This window comes from Echinops telfairi, unplaced genomic scaffold (assembly GCF_000313985.2).
Source record: "Echinops telfairi isolate 266 unplaced genomic scaffold, ASM31398v2 ScPeMD7_7400;HRSCAF=8409, whole genome shotgun sequence".
NCBI classification, from domain to species: Eukaryota; Metazoa; Chordata; class Mammalia; order Afrosoricida; family Tenrecidae; genus Echinops; species Echinops telfairi.
Window position 1 is genome coordinate 62,288,705 of NW_022111300.1, and position 9,580 is coordinate 62,298,284.

The 9,580-nt window shown below is 46.7% G+C and overlaps 1 protein-coding gene across 2 annotated transcripts in view; it reads left to right on the top strand.

The window, feature by feature from the left end:
- The first annotated feature begins 1,494 nt into the window (after positions 1–1,494).
- Positions 1,495–9,580, top strand: part of ADNP2 (ADNP homeobox 2) — a 27,785-nt gene continuing 19,699 nt past the window's right edge. For both annotated transcript variants that reach the window (XM_045296247.1, XM_013008098.3), the window contains exon 1: positions 1,495–1,550. The gene's annotated coding sequence lies outside the window, so the exon portion shown is untranslated. The remainder of the gene's footprint in view (positions 1,551–9,580) is intronic.

Below are 9,580 nucleotides of genomic sequence, written 5' to 3' on the forward strand. Positions count from 1 at the left end.
AGTAGGGCTGAAGACGAGGGAACAGATTTGAGAAGTATTTCAGGGGTCCTCAAACTTTTTAAACAGGGGCCAGTTCACTGTCCCTCAGAGCCGCTGGAGGGCGGGACTATAGTTTAAAAAAAACTATGAACAAATACCTATGCACACCACACATATCTTATTTTGAAGTAAAAAAACAAACGGGGCAAAAACACCCGGCAGGCCAGATAAATGTCCTCGGCGGGCTGCATGTGGCCCGCGTGCTGTAGTTTGAGGACGCCTGACTGGTCAAACTGGAGAATTGGAAGTGTGAAAAATGGGAGGACACAGTGACAACTTTTTCTGAGGAAGGTGACCCAGTGGGTGAGGCATCATGTGGACCGCGTGCACATGGGCATGTAGTCTTGGTTTTCTGGATGACGCCAAAAGTCTTGTGGTGAAAGGAAAACTAGGGCAGGCATGTGCTGCCCAGGAGTGGCAACGAAGCGGAAATGAACAGGAAGGTCAGTACTGGCCTGAAGTGGGCTGTGCGCACCAGGTAAGGTCGTCCCTTGAACTCTAAGCCCCACGAAGGCAGGGTTACCCTTCACACCTCGCTTGGGCCTGCCCAGTTTCAAGTTCAAGCAAGCAAGCAAGCATGAAGGGTCAAACTATTATGAGGGCTCCTATTCCATGCTTTCATTCACAATGAGAAAAACAATATTATTGCTTGGCATTTAAAAAATCTGGCAGAACCAAACTTTTGGGCCACTTAGAGTCATAGGAATGTATATAGTTAACCCTCTCTTTACAAAACATCTAGCTTAAATAGCAGCATTCTCAAGAAAAGGTGTGACGTTAATTTCCAAAGAAGAGACTTATGAGGTCAGGATGCCCACCTGGCCAGCTCACCCAAATATCAGTCTTGGGCACATTGTCAAAGTGCTGACATCAGAAGTTCTGCCTTCCAATGGCAGGAAGGCTCCCTCAAAAGTCCTCCTCTGATTGGCTCTAAGAAACAGGCGGGGTTACCATGATTGCCTCTGCCCTGGCTCCACCCCATTCCATGCAAATTAGCCAAAGCTCATGCGAGCCCACGTGATGGATCACGTGGTGGATGGCACCATCTCCCCGCCCCCTTCATGATGTCATCAGCTCAACTCTCACGAGAGTGGGAGCAGATGCTGCTCAGATGTTGGCAAGAAAGTGCCCTTGCACTGGTGGGGAGTGGGAGAGGGGAGGGGGAGTGGCCCAGGGGCGGGGCCCCAACAGAGCTCCTCCCACCCCCATTTGAGGCCCTCCAGATGAGCTCTTGGTCAGGGTCCCAAGGGCTCTGTGTGCAAGTGCCCAGGGGTCCCAATGCAAACTCTGCTCCGATTGGCTGGCTGCACCGGCATGCAAATGAGGTCTACGTCACTTCCGGAGGCAGATCGAGCGCCATTTTCTCTTTCTCGATGCTGGGAGGAGGGATGGGGTCGCCACCAGGGAGGGGCTCGCGCTGAGGCGGCGGTCGCCGAGCGGGCAGCGCGGGCAGCGCGGGCAGCTCCCGCGCCCGGGCGGCGCAGCGGGGCGAGGCGGCTCGTGCCGGCGAGGTAAGGCGGTGCGGCCCGGCCCTCACGCGGAAACTTTCCGCGGCGGCTTCCCGCGCGCGGCCACGCCCGGCCCTCTTGCGCTCCGTCCCCCCGGCGCTCGGTCCGCGGCGCGTGCCGTCGGGGCCCAGGGTGTGGGGGCGGCCGGCGCCACCCCCGCTGACCCGGACGGGGACGGTGACGGCGGCCGTCCACCTGCCCGCGGCGACGCCGGGGACAAAGTTTCCGCCCACTGTGGGCGCCGGGACGTCGAAGCAGTAACTGTCAGCGCCTGTGCGCGGCCTCGGGCACTCGGCTCAGGGATGGCGCCAGTGGCGGGCACGGGGCGGGCCGCGGGGCCCCCGAGGAGAGCGCAGCCTCAGTGAGCCGGCCCCGGGCTGAGAGCTGACGGGGCCGTCTGGGGCCGAGGACGTGTGAAAGTGTGGTGCAGGTGGCCCCGGAGCTCTGGCCGGGCTACGAGGTGACCTCTTCTGGAGTCTGCATGAGCCCTGGCGGTGGTGCCGGACGGGCGGGCGGACGGACCACAATGACAACCTTAGGTTGGAGGTGTGGACTCCGGACACGTCCGATGGCAACTGATGGTTGGGGTTAGGGGCCGAGGGCCGGGTGGGAAAGCCTGGCGAGACTTGTCACTGAGCGCTCGCGATGCTGGGGGCATCTTGGCAGTAGCTGTGGGGCACCTGGGCTCGCAGCACCTCCGAGGACAGGCGCTGGCATCCTGTCGTCCACTCACCCTCTGGCTGACCCAGACCTGTGAGGAAATGGGAAAGGTCACATGGCCAGGGAGGGACCTACCTGTGATTCGAACCCAAACTGCGACCAGTTTTCATATAGCGCAGGTGTCCTTAAGGAAATTCATAATCCAGAAACAGAAAAACTCATCGCCATCCAATCAGCCAGTGCTGACTCATAGCGACCCCTTGCGGGTTTCGGAGACTAATTGTAGGAAGCCCAACCTTCTGCGAGACTAACCGTGCAGATCACAGCCCAGCCTGTGACCACTACACCACCAGGGAATCCTCCGAAAAGGGGATCCCAGTACACCAGATAATTTAGATTTTTGTAGTTAGGGCACAGTAAACTCTTGGTACCTATATTCTAACTGCTAACTCATCCTCAACAGGTTACTGAGACATGGAAGCTCAGCCCCAGTGACTTTCCCCATTACTGCTTTGGAGGCCGGCAGTGCTTTTCCAGAGTCCTTGCTGGTCACCATGCAGTGCTGCGACCAAGTGAAATCCTTTTAGAATTTAGGTTTCACAGGACTGTGGTTACAAAGTATTTCTGAATGACTTTACTTTTTGGAGTGCATTGTTTTTATGATAGAATATTTTGAACTGGTCATGATACTCAGACAATAAAAGCCACCTCTTAAGTTCTCTGAAAAAATATTTTCTCATGGACACCAGTGGGATTGTCTGGTTGACCGCAAACTTTAGGATTAAAGGTAACTTGCCAGACACTGGAGGAGCCAGAAACCCTGGTGGCATGGCGGTAACCCAGCAACTGCTCCTGTTAAGGGTGACAGCCTTGGAAACCCAATGTGGTAGTTCTACTCTTCCCTACAGGGTCACAGTGAGGCAGGGGACTGCTTTGGTTTTACTGTGGTGGGTGATCAATAAGCTGCTGTATGCTATGGGAACAGCTATACCAGCCTGATGTCCTTAATGGGGAAAACAGATTTTACTAAAAATACACAGGGCACAATATCTGTAGTAGGTCTATAAATAAAAAAAAAACGAGCCACTTCTCTGTCATTTGGTCCACTGGGCTCTTGGAATGGACGAGTTGGGCAGAGACGCCTCTATTGCCTCACGGGAATGGGTCGCAGGGCCCTTGAGCATGCTTTGGACTTCTGTCATTTACCTGTGTTCTGGTTTTTGTTACCCTCAGTTGGTGTCTCTAAAGCATTTAGCAAGCTGCTTTAAAAAACATTCTAAGAGAATGTGTGCTTTGGAGGGGGTGGGTCACAGTAATAGTAATGAGGGGATAATGGGGGCAATGACGGTTGAAAGTTAAAAAGTTCCTTTTCTCCTGTTCAAGAAAGAAAAAAAAAAGGCAAACGTTTCCCTGCCCCTAGCCCTCAGCCTGATAGTGGTAACTGCAGAACCCTTTGAAACAGGCCCAATCGTTAGCCCCAATAAAATGATTAAAGAAACCAAAACAGGCCCAATCACTAAGAGCTTCCTTTCAGTGCCCCCTTTCTGCCAGTCAACCCGCCCAGCCGGTAGCAGCTTGCTGTAAGCTGATTTAGGCCCATCAGCCAATCCGTAAGGGCTGCTGGCTTCTGAAAGTCCACCAATCCCTGGACTCCATGATTCTCAAAACCCTGTAATGAGAACAACTCTTACTGTGTGCAATGAGATTATTTGCAAGCAATAAAATGTAGCTTCCTTGTTCCAGATATGTGGGAATGATAGTCTTTTCCTTTGACAAGCCTATTCAGTAACCAGCTTTGGGTAAAGAAGAGCCCCATCGCTCAGTGGATAGTGGAACAATCCAGGGGGAAGCTCCTAGATGAAAGCAAATCTGACCAAGCGAGTTGAAACATTGAACTGAGATTTTGTTTGAGCCAGTCTGGACTTGAAAGGGGTTCGATTTTAGAATGCCACTCTGAGCTGCTCGATAGCTTTGCTGTTTTATAGTTCTGAAGTTTAAAACCCAATTCATTGCCTTCTGCTTTGCAATTATTTTATGCCTTAATAATTTTCAGATCTCCAGTTCTACAGTGCTAATGTGATCTTTAAATCTCCCTTTGATGAGTTCAAGATAGACTCTTCATGTACAAAGGGACTTCAAAAAGTTCATGGAAAAATTCCATTATCTTTTAATTTCATTTTTTCCATGAACTGTTGTAGCCCCCTCATTTAACCAAATGGCAGCAACTTGTCGGAAAGGAAACTTACCCTAGTCACCTTCTCAAATGCTTCCTCTTCCATTATCCACCTACAAATTCCTTCCTGCCCTTTCTTCCCTTCCTGCTCACCGGTTTGATTCCAGTCTTCGTGGGATCATCTCCATCATGTTCTTTATCTAGATAACTTCACTTCTACAAACATTTTACTAAACTTCAAAGCCCTCCTACACCTCAACCATTTAACAATTTTAAGAAGAAAGTTTATTGTGGTCAATAGATGATAAAACAACACTTTATAAACATACAGTTCAGTGACATTGATTACATTTATCATGTGCAACCATCAGCACTTCCCCTTTGCAGATGATTCCAGCTTGTCTAAGAAAAACTTAGTGCCCCACAAGCAGTGACTCCCCCTCGCCCTCTCACCTGCTAACTGCTAAAAACTTTGGTCTCCGAACATTTCGTTATTTCCAGAAATTTCATGTAAGTGGGATCATACAATTTTTTGTGTGATTGATTAACTCCAGCAATATGTTTTCAAGGTTCATCTAAGTTATTGTGTAGAACTAAATTTCTTAATGGATCTCTAATATTTCACTGTATTAAAAAATAACATTGCCATTGAGTTGTTTCTGACTCATAGCAACCCTACAGGGTGGAGTAGAGCAACCCCTCTGTACTGAGACTATGCCGTTAAGGAGAAGACGGCCTCATCTTCCTGGGGAGTGGCTGGTGGTTTCATACTGATGACCTTTCTGTTAGCTCAGTGTGTACTCCACTTTGCCACCAGGGCTCATATTTCACTGCATAAAACATACTGTATTTTGGTTATCCACTTAATGGACGTTGAGATGGTTTCCACCTTGTGGCTATTGTGACTAGTGCTGCAATGAACATGAATGCCGGTTTTCCGTTTGCATTTCTGCTTTCTAGTCTTTTGAGTATGTGAGATGGGGATTACTGGGTCGGGTCATACACGTGTTTAGCGTTTGAGGAGTTACCATTCATATTTCTAGGAGATTTACCATTTTGTTTCTTACCAGTGATGGGTGATGATGGCAATTTATCCACATCTTAAACCTGACTTTTCCCATTTATTTATTTATTTATTTATTTAATCATAGCCATTCCTAGTGGGTGTGAGATGGTACATCATTGTTACTTAGATTTGCATTACCCTAGTGGTATTGAGCCTCTGTCTGTGTACTTGATGGCCACTTGCTAATCTTTTGAAAAATGTCTATCCAAGTTTTTTGCCTAACTTTTGATTGGATTGTTTGTCTTCAAGTTGTTGAATTGCAGGAATTCTTTATATATTCTGGATAGTAAATCCTTATCCTGTGATAAGAAATGTACGAGCCCTCAATAAAATAATTTTAAAAAAATCCTTATCAGATATAGTTAAAAAATGTTTTCATCTAGTCTGTAGGTTGTCACTTCACTTGATAAAATCCTTTGATGCACAAAAGTTTGTAATTTTAATAAAGTACAATCCATCCATTTTGTCTTTTGTTCATAACATTTGATGGCATATCTTAATAATCCCTTGTAAAAAGCTAGGCCCTAAAGTTTTACCCCGTAATCTTTTAAAAATATGTCTGTAGTTCATTGATTTTTAATAAATCCACAGCTGTGCAGCCAACACCCCTATCCTATTGTTAGACCATTTCTTTCACCTCCATGAACATTTGTCTCATTAGCAGCCTTTATTCATTCCCACTTCCAGTCCCAGCAACAGCTAATCTACTTTTCTGATAGATTTGTCTTTTCTAGATATTTCTTATAAATGGGACCAGGTAATCTGAGGTCTTTTGCACTTCATCACTTAGGGTGGGTTCACTTTTGTTGTTTTTGCAGTCCCCTTGGACATCTCTGCGCCCACCACCGGTGGGGGGGCGGACAGTATCACCCTCTTTGGGTGATATACACTATTCAGCAGATGTTTACCGAGCATTTGCTACATTCAGTCCCAAGAAGCAAGCAGATGAGTCTGTTAGAAATGCACCTTCTTGGGCCAATCCCCCGCTTCTTTACCTGTGATGGAACCTGATCATCGCGCTCCTGGGCCACAGCTGCTGCTGCTGCTGCTGCTCTCTTTGAGAACCACTGCTCTTGGAGGGTAACAGCTCATTCCAACAACTCTTTGACAGTTTTCTCTGTACTTTTTGGGGTGGTTTCTTCCTGGTTTAGACTTCTGGAATGTCAATCACATGTAAGTTAACCCTCTTGGTGGTGTCTCATGGTTGGCATTTCTCTATCATTTTTCTCGTGAACTGAAACGTATCTCTAGAACATTGTGATGTGTTTGCATTTGGTTGCTTTTTGATGTGTTCTTAGACACTCCATGTCTCTTGGGTGTGATGGAGAGTATGAGTATGTGCACAGTTGTCAGTTCACTGAGGAGCGCAGTTAGGATGGGTTTGGCTGGTGTTGGCTGTTGCCTTTGATCAGGTGGTACTGGAGTGGGTGGTTGCTTTCACCCAGTGGGTGGGCTGTAGGAAGTACATGTGTGCATGGTTGCTTTCTGCATGCCAGCCACCAGTGTGGGCGCCTGCGCTGTCCTGGGAGCAGAGGTGATTATCAGGTTGTGGTCCCAATTGAACATTGCTGGCATGAAATCATTGACTTCAATTTATTATCCAACATGTAATATAATAATTATAAATAAATAACTCATCCATTAAAAGAAAAAAAGTTCAAAATGGTCATGCTGTGTCAGGTCCACTGTTGTTTATGTGCTCTGTGTCCTTTCTCACCATTTTGTCCAGCTTCTTCTCCGAGTTGACACTCAGTCCACTTGTCAGCCCTTTCTTCTAAAGCTCCAGGTACCAGGAGAATCATCTGTATCTGTCTCACGTGTTCTCAGGACATCTGTGTAGAGGGTCTGGGGAGCTTGCCTACCTAATCACCATCTTGCTCGAAGTCCCCTAAATACATCTGGAGACTAGAAGTCTCAATGCGGGCCTTTGTCCTTTCTAGGCGAGACTTCTTGTCTCTTGGAAGTCCTGGGTATTTTTTTACATTTGACTCTTAGCTACACCTTCATATGGTATCTATCCCTCCCCCTGGGGGCGGGGGAGTCATAAATATATTTTTACAAACAAATGAAATCTTTTGTACTTCAGTATTCATACTGAGTGTTCATGTCCTCGGTGCTAGGAGTGTGGAATACAGGTTGAGGAAGGCCTGGCCCCTGTTCTTTGGCAGGTTGTTGGCCTTCCATTGCAACAGGAGCTGGCAAACTGACTTGAGAGCTATATGTGGCTCTTTGGATAACACACATATGGCTCTGAAGTAAAATTGAAAAAAAGGATATTATTTAGATAATGGTGATTGCATTTGTTTGTAAAAATATATTTATGACTCCTGAATAATTTTTAAGTTGTTGTGAGGGACAGGATCGACTCTTCCGCTTTAAAAGTTAGCCAGCCCTGCACTCGTGTATACGTACCATCATAGGTGCTATTGGCAACACCCAGCAAAAAAACCACTTCAGACTCACTGCCACTGAGTCATGGTGACCCTGTAAAGCAGGGTGGGATGGCCCCTGTGGGCTTCCCAGATGGTAGCTCTTCACTGGTATGGAAAGCCTCATTTTTCTCCCTCTGAAGAGGCTGTGGTTTTGAACTGACCTTGCGATTGGCAGCCCAACATGTGACCACTACGCCACCAGAGCTCCCCAGCACCAAGAGGAGTACCTCAACTAGATGGCCACGAAGAGTGTGGGGGAGGCAAAAAGGGGGCCTTGATGCAGAAAAGAAGGTGTGGTTTTCTGAGCATCTCTCACTGGATACCCTTAAATACTTGGAACTCGTTATGCCACCTTCTGAATTTATTGCCCCACATATTCCTGTTCCTTATTGCATACTTCTCATTTGGTAATGTCATAGCAATATACCTAAATAATTCACCCCAGAAACTAGAGTTCACGTTGACTCTCCTTTTTCTGTATTCAAGGTGCCCTGGGGGTATCAGGGGTGACGGGTGGGGCTGCGGACCGCAAGGTCTGCAGCTCTAGCCCAGCAGCCATGCACTCCCTGGGAGAACACAGAGGCTGCCTGTTCCTGTAAAGACAGACAGCCTCAGAAACCAGGAGAGGCAGTTCTGCCCTGTGCCATGGGTAAGGTGATCAGACGTCCCGCTTTTGAACAATTTTTCCTGCGTCCCACGGCGTTTTAAAAAAAGTCCCGATTTTTGGAAAGAATGCACGACAAGCTAGGGTATACGGTTTTCGGCTGCTATGTGGCTGTTTCACCAGGATATGAGTTTTATCAATGGTGTCCCGCTTTTGTCCCGCTTTACCAATGTTAAAATCTGGTCACTTTAGCCATGGGGCCATTGGGTTTTCCTTATTATTTCAAAATGTGCCAGTTAAAAAGAAAAAGGAAAGAAAAGTGCATGTTGATTAATGAATGAATTTAAGAACACCAGTGACAATTTTTAAAAATGTGCCAATTTGCCTACAAAATATTCAAACGTGCTGCCATTGGTTTGTTTACACCATTGGGAGGTGGGGAGGAGGGCCTGCAGTCCACACCTACTCAGACAAATGAACTGAAACTATTTGGAAAGATCAAGCTTACATTTTGTTTTATTTTATAAATCCATTTTATTGAGATAGAATTCACGTACGATGTAATCCACCCTTTAAAAGTGAATTCGCTGAATTGAATATTCACAAAGTTGTATAACTGTCTCCACAATCCATTTCACAACACTTTCATCACTAAAAAGAGAACCCAATACCTATCAGCGATTATGCCGTTTCCTTCCAGCCTCCCCAGCCCTGGGCAGCCATTAATGTACTCTCTGTCTCCATAGATTTGCACACGTTGGCTATTTCTTTGAAATGGAATCAAATCATGTTCATCTTTTTGTGTTTGACTTATTTCAGGGTAATGTGTCGAGATTTATGTGTGTCTCAGCGTGTATCAGAGATTCATTTCTCTTGAAGACTCAGTAATACTCCGTTGGACGTCAGCACCGCAGTTTGTTTATCCCACCATTCATCTGTTGGTAGCCATTGTCCGAGTCCCTGCCTTCCAGACTCTTGAGGGCAATAAATAGTCCTGTGTTGACAGAAGTTTTTTTTGTTTTGTTTTGTTTTTAATCGTTTTATTAGGGGCTCATACAACTCTTATCACAATCCATACATAAATCAATTGTGTAAAGC